This window comes from Cydia amplana, chromosome 27 (genome assembly GCF_948474715.1).
Source record: "Cydia amplana chromosome 27, ilCydAmpl1.1, whole genome shotgun sequence".
Classification (NCBI taxonomy): Eukaryota; Metazoa; Arthropoda; class Insecta; order Lepidoptera; family Tortricidae; genus Cydia; species Cydia amplana.
This window is the reverse complement of record NC_086095.1, coordinates 809,226-823,696: the sequence shown is the minus strand read 5'-3', so window position 1 is coordinate 823,696 and position 14,471 is coordinate 809,226. Positions and strand designations below refer to the sequence as shown.

The 14,471-nt window shown below is 37.3% G+C and overlaps 1 protein-coding gene across 2 annotated transcripts in view; it reads right to left on the bottom strand.

The window, feature by feature from the left end:
* Nucleotides 1–1,067, bottom strand: part of LOC134660469 (organic cation transporter protein-like) — a 60,521-nt gene extending 59,454 nt beyond the window's left edge. Inside the window, exon 1 of one of the 2 annotated variants that reach the window (XM_063516226.1) lies at nt 899–1,067. The gene's annotated coding sequence lies outside the window, so the exon portion shown is untranslated. The remainder of the gene's footprint in view (nt 1–898) is intronic. The other variant, XM_063516225.1, reaches the window with a different exon arrangement.
* Nucleotides 1,068–14,471: the final 13,404 nt, after the last annotated feature.

The following is a 14,471-nucleotide window of genomic DNA, read 5'->3' as shown; positions in this document are numbered from 1 at the left end:
AAGCGTTTCGTTGTCGAAGCGATAGCGATTGTAACTTGGCTAGGCCGGCTGATTAGTTACTGCAATAGATAAAAGTTTTTTTTTTTCTTCCTCGCGTTGTCCCGGCATTTTGGCCACGGCTCATGGGAGCCTGGGGTCCGCTTGGCAACTAATCCCAGTAATTGGCGTAGCCACTAGTTTTTACGAAAGCGACTGCCATCTGACCTTCCAACCCAGAGGGTAAACTAGGCCTTATTGGGATTAGTCCGGTTTCCTCACGATGTTTTCCTTCACCGAAAAGCGACTGGTAAATATCAAATGATATTTCGTACATAAGTTCCGAAAAACTCATTGGTACGAGCCGGGGTTTGAACCCGCGACCTCCGGATTGCAAGTCGCACGCTCTTACCGCTAGGCCACCAGCGCTTCAGCGCGTCTTCAGCTAACAACACAAATAAAAATATTTAATAAAATAGATTACTGCAATAGATAAAAGCACCATGCCAAAGGGGACAACATTTCTAGACAAATTTTAGTTTTATTTAGTCTTAGTTTTTAGTTTTATTTTATTAGTTTAATACCACATACTGTAAATCTGAAAACTAAATTAATCTTAACACTACTTTAAGTACAACTTGCTACACAATTAAAGGCTTAAAAGGGCTTTATGATCGTCTAATTTCTATCTACAAAACTAAACTAACATTAAAATAAACCTACTTAAAAATTAAACAATACAAAAAATACCCACCTATGAAAGGTCCCCCAATTCAGTGCCCTTCGGAAGGGTGCCCATGAGGCTGGCTACATCACCCCGCTGGATGGCTATGCCTATTCGTAAAATAGATATTCCCTAAGTACCTTTTGTACTCACTTTCATGCAAACAAAAAGAAAAAATTTTTAGAACACTGAACTTACCCCAATTCCCCTTTTTCCAAGCTGGAATGTACACAAAACACTGCAATATTTCAAAGTCCGCGGACTATCTAAATACTACAGATGCGAGTACTAGCGACCGGGTCGATCTACTCGCGCGAGTGCACTGGCACGGACAGTAGCAACCTTGCTTTTAAAACAACAAATAAAAACCCCCTCCAATGCTTTTGGTTATTTATTTTTGATTTTTTAAGGTTTCGTACCTCAAAAGGAAAAAACGGAACCCTTATAGGATCACTCGTGCGTCTGTCTGTCCGACCATTCCCCCAGAAATCTCCGAAACTACTGGGTATAAATTTTGAAAAAAATACACAAAATAGTTCTTTACCTATAGATGACAAGAAAACCTATTAGAAATGTGCGGTCAAGCGTGAGTCGGGCTTAATGTACGGAACCCTTGGAATGCGAGTCCGACTCGCACTTGGCCGGTTTTTTTATACGTGATACAAATTTTATTTATCACACTTATTGTAGTATATCATATTCAATTCAATTCAATTCAAATATTTATTAATAAAATTTCAATTTTACACGTCGTAATAATTACAGTAGGTACATTACTATTGTATACATTATTCAATTATTATAAATGAACTATGAATTATTTTAAATTAACTATGAAGTAAATATACCCTACACCCCTACCCTATGATCGACTGGTAGAGAATGCCTTTAGGCATTAAGTCCGCCATTTGTACATTTTATTGGTATTATGTGCAATAAAGTTTAAATAAATACTTAAATAAAAAAGTAATAGAATAAAATAAAAACTAAAATGTTATACCCCATAGCATAGGCTTATTATGGCCATAATGCCCATAAGTCTGGCTACATTTCCAGGTAATTTCATAGTGATGCACCGCTTACAAAATATTTCTCGGCATTGCCCGAATGTTGACTGGTATAGAATGCCTCATAGGATTAAGTCCGCCTTTTGTACCATTGTATTTTCTATTGTGCAATAAAGATTCTAATAAATGAAATGAAAATCACCCTCACTTTTACCTTTAGCATAAAGTATATGTAGTCTGTGCCTTTAGGTACCGAAAATACCTTAAAAAAGCAATAAAATCTAGTGTTTATGTAACACAATACAAAATTGCTGCTTTCTAATTCATACGAACTAAAGTATGCCTCATTCTAGCTTTACACATAATATCTGGGTGACCGAGCTTCGCTCGGAAAACATATAAAAACTCGAAAATGCGCGTTTTCCCAGAGATAAGACCTAGCTAGATCGATTTTTCGCCCCCGAAAACCCCCATATAGCAAATTTCATCGAAATCGTTAGAGCCGTTTCCGAGATCCCCGAAATATATATATAAATAAACAAGAATTGCTCGTTTAAAGGTATTAGATAGATAGATTAGATAGATACATAAGACATAAATATAATCACGCCTATTTCCCGGAGGGGTAGGCAGACTTCTGAGACCACGGATTTCCACTTGCTACGATCCTGATATACCTCTTTCGCTTCCGTTACTTTCATAACATTCCTCATACACGCTCGCCGGTTTAGGATGCTCTTGACCTGGCCTTTCTTCAGGATTTCTCCGATCTGATCAGAGAAAGCGCCGAGGTCTACCCCTTCTAACTCCCTCTTCTACTTCTCCCTTATACACTCTCTTTGTCAGCCTTAATTCTTTCACTCATTCTTTCCACGTGTTCAAACCATCTCAACCCTCTCATATCATCTGAGAGCTCTTTTAGACTGCTAGTAATCGGGTAATGTCGATCCCTTTTATATTAAAAAAGAGACAATATCTGAGAGACCGAGATTTGCTCAGAAAACATATAAAAACTCAAAAATGGGTGTTGCCCAAAGATAAGACCTAGCTAGATCGATTCTTCGCCTCCGAAAACCCCACTCCGAAAAAAAAGTTTCACTACCGCGCACGTAACAATTTGGAAAATCTGGCGTAGAGCTGGGAAAAAACCTTCGCAATTTTTTTTTTCAACCTATCTGCCAATTTAATTTTGCAAACTATACAGTGTGGAGAGATAAGTCGGGCCCTGGAGGGAAACTGCCTTAAATCCTTAAGCTGGCTCATTTTACTTAATGGAGACATTCCTTTATTTTTAAAAAGAAACAAAACTGCATTCAAAGTATTTTTCTTTTTTTCTTCAATTTGGCTTGTCTAAAAAAATCTTGAGTACTAAATATTACATTTTATGGATATTTTGTACGACAGACGAGTTTAAGACCTAATGTTTCTTGAAGAAATGTTATCATTAACATTAACTGTATCGACTAGTAGAATAAAATTGCGAGTTTTTATTTTTTGGAATTTTTAGTCGGTTCGAGTCCCGGGCGAGGCAAGCGAGTTTTAGAAAATCTTTGAATGCAGTTTTGTTTCTTTTTAAAAATAAAGGAATGTCTCCTTTAAATAAAATGAGCCAGCTTAAGGATTTAAGGTAGTTTCCCTCCAGGGCCCGACTTATCTTTCCACACTGTATGTACCAATAAACTCCCTGTATAAACGATTTTACTACTACTACTATGGAATTTATATGAAACACTAATCTGTGACTTCACAATAAAACCACCTACTCTTTATAGTTTTATACGGGTTTTAAAATATAAATTGTGTCTAAAAATAACTGCTGTCTAGGTACGTTTCTCTATTAATCTTGTGGTGCTTTATTTCATGCATGGTCTAAAATAATTTATTTTAAATACAGTCAAATATACCCTATTATAGTTGATCAAACCAATTTGTCAGTCAATAAGAACAAAAAAAAATATACTCGTCCTCTTCTTTTGGGTGCTAGTACTAGTGTAAGACAAAGATAATATAATTCTCTTTGTTTATGTTTGAAATGAGACAGTCCTTTGACAAACTATATGCACATTTACGCAAATGCGTCAAACGCAGCCCTTTACTATAGCGTTTGAAGGTAAGAAAGGGCGTCATGCGCGTGCGCGTGCGCGTGAACGCTTTTACTATGAAAGCCAGCTTCCGCGCAACGTTCTGCGCAACTCAAATATCAAATCATACCGGAAGGGTAGCGCGTGGCAGCACCTTTTGCGCAATGTTTTAAATGCTGCCTGTTTGGACAAACTACTAAGACATAGGTAGGTTTCATTTGGTCTATTAATCATTTATTTACAAAAAGCGGCCAAGTGCGAGTCGGACTCGCCCATGAAGGGTTCCGTATTTAGGCGATTTATGACGTATTAAAAAAAACTACTTACTAGATCTCGTTCAAACCAATTTTCGGTGGAAGTTTACATGGTAATGTACATCATATATTTCTTTTAGTTTTATCATTCTCTTATTTTAGAAGTTACAGGGGGGGGGGGGGACACATTTTACCACTTTGGAAGTGTCTCTCGCGCAAACTATTCAGTTTAGAAAAAAATGATATTAGAAACCTCAATATCATTTTTGAAGACCTATCCATAGATACCTCACACGTATGGGTTTGATAAAAAAAAAATGTTTGAGTTTCAGTTCGAAGTATGGGGAACCCCAAAAATTTATTGTTTTTTTTCTATTTTTGTGTGAAAATCTTAATGCGGTTTACAGAATACATCTACTTACCAAGTTTCAACAGTATAGTTCTTATAGTTTCGGAGAAAAGTGGCTGTGACATACGGACGGACAGACAGACGGACAGACGGACAGACGGACAGACGGACAGACAGACAGACAGACAGACATGACGAATCTATAAGGGTTCCGTTTTTTGCCATTTGGCTACGGAACCCTAACAAGATATATACAGTGGTATTACTCAAAGAAATTAAAAACTAGCTTATATCTAAAATTATTTTAGATTTAAGCTAGTTTTTAATTTCCTATATAGGCCCTTGAGGCATTGTACCAAGGATGCTGGCGACATTTCCTCGCTGTATCGCAATGCTGATACGTTGTGCGAGGTAGCCGCCAGCTCTTCGGTCACCAGTTACGTCAACCAGACGCTTCGCGATTTCTGCGAACAACTTATGCGCGCTGGGACCCCATGGACCTAGAGTTTGAACTCCAAATGGTACAAAATGGTACTCCGTTTTGTACCATTTGGAGTTGAACTTAAAACTCGAGTTGAACAAAGAGTACTCTACCGAGGCTCTTATATTTGTTACGCTTTAAATTTTCGGCGCTTTCCGCCGCCCCGCCCGCTTTTATTATTTGGTCTATTCCTTCAAATATTTAATTACACAAACGGCTCTACCGCGATATAGTTTCATTGTTTTGTTTTAGTTGCATTGTGTTGCTTGAAGCGCTGGTGACCTAGTGGTAAGAGCGTGCGACTTTCAATCCGGAGGTCGCGGGTTCAAACCCCGGCTCGTACCAATGAGTTTTTCGGAACTTATGTACGAAATATCATTTGATATTTACCAGTCGCTTTTCGGTGAAGGAAAACATCGTGAGGAAACCGGACTAATCCCAATAGTTTACCTTCTGGGTTGGAAGGTCAGATGGCAATCGCTTTCGTAAAAACTAGTGCCCACGCCAATTACTGGGTTTAGTTGCCAAGCGGACCCCAGGCTCCCATGAGCCGTGGCAAAATGCCGGGACAACGCGAGGAAGATGATGAGTTGCATTGTGTTGCTGGTGCAACTCAGCTGAAACGTCGGAGTTTATGGTAAAAACAATGAAACTATCGCGGTAGACCCGTTTGTGTAATTAAAAATATGTGTACAAAAAGCGAGAGTTAAAGTGTTGTTATGTTTCCTTTTAATATTCTTAAAAAACCGGCCAAGTGCGAGCCGGACTCGCGTTCCAAGGGTTCCGTACATTAAGTCCGACTCACGCTTGACTGCACATTTCTAATAGGTTTTCCTGTTATCGATAGGTAAAGGACTATAGTAATAGTTGGTCGAAACAAATCTGTCAGTAAATAAGAACAAAAAAACTATACTCATCCTTTTCTTTTGGGTGCCAGTACTAGTGTAAGACAAAGATAGTATGATTATCTCCGTTTATGTTTGAAATGAGACAGTCCTTTGACAAGCTATGTTTTGTGTATTTTTTCATAATTTTAGACCCAGTAGTTTCGGAGATAAACGGGGGGGTCGGAAAGACAGACAGACAGACACACGAGTGATCCTAAGGGTTCCGTTTTTTCCTTTTGAGGTACGGAACCCTACAAAGACATGAATTCACATAAAAGTCAAAATACAATAGCAGTAAGTATCACATTATAATATATTGCTTTCCGAGAGCAAGCGTAGGAGATTGTATTATTGTAGAATCGTGAAAAACAGAGATCAAAATTTTGAAGTCAATTAAAATGTATTATAAACACTTTCTGCTCGGCTGCATTCGGAAATATAAAAATAGCCAATTGTAAGATCTAACTAGTTTTTTCGACCTTTTTTGCCAAAATTTGTGGAATTTTTTTGACCTAACTTACGACCCGTGAAGAATTCGTGCGCTTTTAGCACTTTTTGCGACTAATGAGTAATCCTAATTAAATAATGTCTAGATTAATTGGCCTGTTGCAGACCTTACTGCGAAGGTAATGTTTTTATCCAATCGACAGGTTATAGGACCTCGTGAAGCATTTTATTTCATCACACTTAATAATCATAATCATAATAATCATAATTTTTATTGTTTGATTGCCACTATTACCAGTAATTATTATTAGTTATTGTAACAATCTTTCAGTCACCAAGGGCCCGTTTCTCAAAAGCTTGTAACTTCGACATTAATATTTCGTGAGACATATTTTAAACTGTTTAATAGCGACTAAAAACTCAACTGAGTGAAACCGTTGTCATCTAAACAGCTTGTAACTTAATATTTCCGCTAAATTGTAATATTTCCGCTAAATTGTAAAACATGCTGGGCACACTTGTTTTGGATCTCGTGCTAGATTTAAGCCATAATGTGCAATTGTATTACCCATGATATTGTACGATGTCTGTTTAGTGTAAGTACCTAATAAAGTAAAAAAAAAACAGTTTTGAATGATTCACGGTTAGTTTCACTAGACATATCGACCAGGATCTCGAAAAAAATACAAACACCGGTCGATATAAGTCTAACTTGTAACTTGTAATACAAGCGGATGTCACTTTTTGACAGCTTTTGATAGAAAGGGACTTCCACTTGTATTACAAGTCACAAGCTTTTGAGAAACGAGCCCCAAGACTCTACCTTTACAGGTATACCTACTTACAAACAGGAACACTTCTTATGCACGTCTTTAGTCTAACAACGACCGCGAAAATCGAAGTTCGCAAATTGCGGGCTTTTTTCTCTGTCACTCTAATTACGCCTTCATTGGAGTAAAAGAGAAAGATCCCGCAATTTGCGAATTTCTGATTTCGCGGTAATCCCCATTTTCCTCTCTGGATATTATTAGCATTATTGAAAACATTTTTACACTTTTTGATTTATTTTAATCATAGCTATGCCCTACCGTTATTATTAATTTTTGTTTTTTTTTTTCATTATTATCAGATTTTAACATTCTATATCTCTAATACCTAATTAAAAAAGCGTTGGTGGCCTAGCGGTAAGAGCGTGCGACTTGTAATCCGGAGGTCGCGGTTTCAAACCCCGGTTCGTATTGTACCAATGAGTTTTCGGAACTTATGGTACGTACGAAATATCATTTGATATTTACCAGTCGCTTTTCGGTGAGGGAAAACATCGCGAGGAAACCGGACTATCCCAATAAGGCCTAGTTTACCCTCTGGGTTGGAAGGTCAGATGGCAGTCGCTTTCGTAAAAACTAGTGCCTACGCCAATTCCTGGGATTAGTTGCCAAGCGGACCCCGGGCTCCCATGAGCCGTGACCAAAATGCCGGTACAACGCGAGGAAGAAGGATTAAAAAATGGAAAAAAGGTACTACTACGAAGTAACTTGCGTTTTGGTAAGAAAACTGATGCATGGAGTTACCACTCTTTCTTTACTTATATTTCTCTATGATTGTAAGAAAAGAAGATATAGAAGTATAGTAGAAGTTATGACGATGATTGACAAAAGAAGAGGTAATAACGGGTGTTTTTTTTAGAGGTTTGGTTTTTAAATTGGCATAACTGTTTCAAGTGATTGTCAATTTAACAGTTGGCGGGGTATTTGTGGTCAGTACGTTTTGCCATTTTCACAATGAATAGACTTACTCCAGAACAACGATTGAAAATTGTGCAAATTTATTTTGAAAATCAAAATCACCATCAAGTTATTGCGGGAAACATTCGATGAGAGCATAGTTTCCCGTAATGGACCTGTGAACTTGCCTCCACGATCGTGTGATCTCACGCCTATGGATTACTTTCTTTGGGTGTCTACGCAGATCACTTGGAAGCCAAAATTCGCCGCGTTATTGCCAATTGTACGGCCCCAGTGGCTCGAAAAAATGGTCTAAAATTGGACTTCCCGATTACGCTTCATTCGAGCCAGCAGTGGCGCCCATATGCCCGATATCATTTTTAAGAACCAATAGCATAAGAATATCTTTTAAATAAAACCAATACCATTATAATAAATAGTTATTTGTACAACAAGAGATCAAAGTTTGATATTTCTTCGAGTGCTTATTTTGAGTCCCGTGCAAGCGAAAGATTCTATGATAGATTCACGAGCGTAGCGAGTGAATCTAATTTAGAATCTTGAGCGTAGTAAGGGACTCAAAAGCGCACGAGATGTAAATAACTTTGATCTCGTGTAGTTCACAAAACTTTTCGCCTCAGCAGTGAGAACATATTAGAGAACCCGAAAAATGTATTCCTTCTTCATCACTTACCTCTATTCACTCATGTTTTCTTAAGATATAGCAACAATTAAATTTTCACCTCAGCATCTCGAACAAGGGTACTTTGCTACTTAAAAACAGTGAGCAAAATCGCATTTTGCTCACTGAGTGAGCAAAATCGCATTTTGCTCGTTTTGTCTCACTCAGTGAGCAAAATGCGATTTTGCTCACTGTTTTTAAGTAGCAAAGTACCCTTGTTCGAGCTGCTGAGGTGAAAATTTATTTTTACGTGTTTTAAAAAAAACATCCTTTATATATTGGTGGCACTGGCAATAACACAAAGTGCACTCTTTGCTGCTACTATTATCGTTGACTGTAGGTACACATGACCAGATGACCCTGCCCTAGATCTCGCGCACGAAACTATTAGTGTTATATAATCGATGCAACATTATATTATAATCGTTACCGTAACGAATACGATACGATTGCTTTTTTTTAAAAACGGGTGCCGTGGCAAAAAGCATGTCTATTATTATAACTGATCCAGTGTTTTTTAACATGCGCCGTCAGTTTGTTATGTTGACGCCTTTAAGGTCCTCAAAAATTATAGTATTTTATGCAACCGTTGTTTAAGAGAGGTCAAAAAAGGCGAGTGGCGTGAGTAACAATTTGAGGCGAAGCCGAAAATTGTTAATAAAGACGCCACGAGTATTTTTTGACTCAGTTAAACAACGTTGCATACAATACTTTTTCTACGACCAAGCAAATAACCTTTGACCTTAAAATTAACAAATATTTTTCATTCAAGAGTAGCAAAGAATGGAGGGTACGGGCGGGAAAAGAATGAATGAAATAAAAAAACATGTCTGGTTCACTCATCTGTCAGAGATGACCGTTAAAATTAGGTTTGCAACAATGTATTTCATACAATATTTTTTAAGTGGTGACTACACGAAGTATTGTAAAAGTGTCAAAAAGATACTGCTTGTAAGTTGATAAATACTTTTTTGGGGAATATACTAAAGACTTGTCTTGACAACTATAAGATAGGGGTTTAAAGGTGTGTGCACGACCCTTTAAATGACAAATAAAAGTACGGGAGTAGAAAAAATATTTTATAATTAAAATAATAAATATAATAGGGACATCCTTACACAAATTGACTAAGTAAGTCCCTAAGCTCAAGAAGTTTCCCTTTATAATAATTAACAACCTTATTTACCTAATTAGCGAAGTAATTCAATTACCCGCTTAAGTGCACAATAAGATGATTAATAACAGTTGACATTCCAACAAACAGGCCAATTCGGGTTTTAGTTATTCGATCTGTTTCCGATATGATACTGAGCTGTCAGTGTCACAATTGAAATATCTTAAACCAAAAACGTCACTTTTGACACTGACAGATCAGAATCATATCGGTAACAGATCGAATAACTAAAATTCGAATTGGCCTGAACGGTCTCAACCAACTTATTTGCAATCAAAGTTAAACTGAAATGAACTGTATGTGTTAAGTAATAAGTCAGTGACAACTGCAGATATAATGGCCTTGTGTTTTGACAGTCTCCGAGGGTGTGGTCCCACTTAACGCGGTTAAAGGTAAAGCTTTTGAATTAATATAGTTACAAAAAAATAACATTGTACATATTACTATCAGAGCATCGTTAATAATGGCGTAAGCGCCATCGACAATAAGGTCCCTTTTCATAGATAACGTCACATATTAGTTTTTCTCTTAATATAAGCTGCATGCTAATGTTTAATAAATCACTCTTTGTAATTAATTACCATGTATGTTGTGGATATGAATAAAGTGATTATCTAATATCTACCTATCTATGCCCGAAATAAGCGAAATTCGTTGTTCGCGGTAGAACCTCAGTTCCCGTACAAGTTGCAGTCGGTTTGCAGTCCGTCCGTACCGGCCCTAAATATTGTAATTATGCCTACTTGGAGAATAGACTATCTTTGGGCGTTTTCTAAAATAAATATCAATTGAAAACCCGATTCTCACAGATCCTGGTGTTTTTGGGTTCTTTCAACTGAGAAAAACTAGCATATTCAACCCTGATGATAAAAAAACTTGTCCCAAAAATTTGTATGAAAATTGTACAATCCACTACGTCACGTCCATACAAGTGAAAAAATTTCTCATACTAAAACGTGACGTAATGGAATGGACATTTTGGGACATCCTTGTTTAATGGGAGGATGGAGAATGCTGTCGATTCTGAGTAGAATGAGCCCAAGAATGTCCAGATTTGAAGGAATCAGGTTTTCGATATTTATTTTAGAAAACGCCCCTTTATCTTCTCTAACACTTTTTGGTTGATTCCCGCACTTCCCTCACCTTCGCTCATCTCGACCTCAGTGGAAAGCATAGAGAAATATAAGTAAAGAAAGAGTAGTAACTCCATACATCAGTTTTCTTACCAAAACGCGAGTTATTTCGTAGTCGACATCTAGCGTCAAGTAGCGGACATTATCAGTTCTGCTAGTTGACAATAGATGTAGCAGCAAAGTAAAACTCTAACGCTCAACAATTTTTAGCTAATATTATTAACCCGATGCACCGGAACTCTATTTTCAACACCTTCTGCTTATAATATTAGTTGTAAATTGTTTTAGCAGTACATTTTTCGTCCGGTGCGACACTTGTGACATCCTGGTGTCAAGTAGCGGTACTGATAGTTCCACTACTTGACGCTAGATGTCGACTACGAAATAACTCGCGTTTTGGTAAGAAAACTGATGTATGGAGTTACCACTCTTTCTTCACTTATATTTCTCTATGGTTATACTCGCCTACACTCGCGCCACACCCTCTGTCTAACCAAACTATTATAAATCGGGGGACAACCGGATACTATATTGAAGGTCTGCAAACCTGCCCTTAATTAACAAAACGACTTAACAACCACCAAAATATACGAGGAATACAACTCTAATACGTTACTTTAAGGTCCAAATTTGAACTAGACCTTGATGAGTTTTTTTTAATTTCTATTTCTAGTTACACCCTTAGCTGTAGGCTAAACGTGGGTTGTTCCGCACGAAATCAGTTTAGAGTGAGACGGAGCATTACGAAAAAGGTTCCGTATGAAATTATAGTCCTACGGTGATAAAGTTAGACAAAGGTAAGTCTGCAGCAATTTTGATAGCACACGCAGTGCAAGTGTTATTGTAAAAAATCTTCTATGAATTTCTTCTATCAAACTTCTATGAAATTTTGACGTGTTTTTGTCGAAGCTGAAACGGGGCCTTCGCTAATGCTCGGTCAAAAAGTAGGTAAACTTAAGAAACGGGCGCGTAGCCAACGTGCCAATCGTTGACGCTCCGTAGCGAACGAAAAGCAAACTGTCAATGTCGCACTAATATGGAAAAGTGATAGAGAGTCACAAAGCGTTTCGTTGTCGAAGCGATAGCGATTGTCACCTTGGCTAGGGGCAGGGCGCGTAGTCAACGTGCCAATCGTTAACGCTCCGTAGCGTATCGTAGTCGTCTCTGTCTATTCACTCTTCCACATTAGTGCGACAGTGACAGTTGCGTTTCGTTCGCTACGGAGCGTTAACGATTGGTTGGCTAGTGGCTACGCACCCAGTGGTATATAACCGCGAAAATCGAAGTTCGCAAATTGCGGGCATTTTTCTCTGTCACTCTAATTACGACTTAATTGGAGTAAAAGAGAAAGATCTCCGCAATTTGCTACCTAATTTCGGTTTTCGCGGTAGCCTCTCAGGCCTTCTTAGGCATAGCCGGCGCAGGTACTTATATAGTTTACCTACCTATAGTTTAGATATTTAATTGTAATTTGGTTCCCCGCGATACAGGCATTGCCTAGTGCGGAGACCCCTGGTATATCTGTAACCTATTTGCTGAAATAAATTGATCTTTATTCTTATTCTTATTCTTTTTATAGTTTGTCAAAGGACTGTCTCATTTCAAACATAGACAGAGAGAATAATACTATATTTGTCTTACACTAGTACTAGCACCCAAAAGAAAAGGATGAATATAGTTTTTTTGTTCTTATTTACTGACAAATTGGTTTGACCAACTATATCTAATACCTTTAAACGAGCAATTATTGTTTATTTATATATTTATTTATTTATATGTATATATATTTCGGGGATCTCGGAAACGGTTCTAACGATTTCGATGAAATTTGGTATATGGGGGTTTTCGGGGGCGGAAAATCGATCTAGCTAGGTCTTATCTCTGGGAAAACGCGCATTTTCGAGTTTTTATATGTTTTCCGAGCGAAGCTCGGTCACCCAGATTTATACGATAATTTATTCATCTTATGCAGCGCCATTTTACACCAGCTGTCAAATTCGAAGCACATTTTTTGGAAATCATTTGATAGAAAACGTCAACATTTATGAAATTGGTTCGAACGGAGATTACGTAACCCTAAAACAGTAGTTCGTATAGGTATTGTCATATATTATTACTGACAATACTGACATACGGGGTTATGTGAATTACGTTATAAAATTGTGGTTTCCTAATTAAACAGGTTTCTTAAGAATTTGATTTGAAACAAGGTTGAAACTAAGCTTGTTGGACGGGTGCGGTGTCTGGGTCAATGTCAACCATCCGTACATTTACCCTAGAACACTGAAGTACAGACTCGTTGGCGACCACTGTTAAGAGATCTGGGTGCGTAGCCAATATGCCTACCTGCTTCTGACTAAATTTTTGAAGCCTCGGTTACATCACTAGCTATTTTATACTAAAATTACATTTAAAAAAAGATATAAATAATACAGTACATTTATAAATTTAGCGTTTGCGTCATCAAATCCGGTAGTTCTGATTTTTTGCAGACTTATTTATGATGTTGGCTCAATTAATAATCCAAGTTTGTGACCTCGAGCGCCGAACGCAACTTTGTCAAAAATCAAAAAAACTGCGAATATTTCGGTTTTCTTTTAGATTTGGGCGATTATAACCCTAAAAGACTAGTTTTTGATAGTACCTTTTCAGGGTTTTTTTAAAAGAAGACTAAATTTGCTACAATACGACACTAGAATGTAGATTTTGTAGATTGAATAGTTTCCGAGATAAAGCCTTTCAAAAGTTTTGAAATTGAATTTGTAGACTAAGTGAGTGCAGTGAGTATGCACTTTTGTCTCAGGCGATGGCCGCTTGGCACGATTGTTCCTAAGGTCAAACAAAGCTGATTTGACCCGGTAGCCACGAGATCGTACCGTGCCTCCCCCCCAAAAAGGGAAGGGAAAGGGTTGGATCCCCAGATCCATTCTACGCTATATTTCTTCCTACTCTTAGGAGCTAGGGCAAGTTATATATCATTTTCATATAGTATTACATCGAAATCCTTAGAGCCGTTTCCGAGATCCCCGAAATATATAACTACATAGTATAAAACGAATTCTCTTCCCGCTGTCTGTCCCTATGTATGCTTAGATCTTTAGCTTTAAAACTACTTACAAAACGGATTCTGATGCGGTTTTTTTATAGATAGTGATTCAAGAGGAAGGTTTATGTATAATTTGTTAACCCGGGGCGGGTCGCTAATATATATATAGATTAGATTAGATTTTAGATTTATTTATTTCAAGATGAAAATTACACTATAAATTTGCTACATTCGTCAAAATTATGTTTATCTTCTCATCATGATCGTCAAAAATTACATTATAAATTTAAAAATAAAAATAATAAGATTAAGATTAATTATGTCTCCCAATAAGGATCGTCATGTACAAAGAAAAACATGTCAAAACAATTGAATATAAACCTAGTTAACATTAAAGTCGATGTCAACGTAAATAATTTGTAACTGTCATTAAAATGTCAAATAAAGATAAAAATATCACAAAAGAACAAAATGTCATGTTTTAAATACAAATCAACAATTGAATA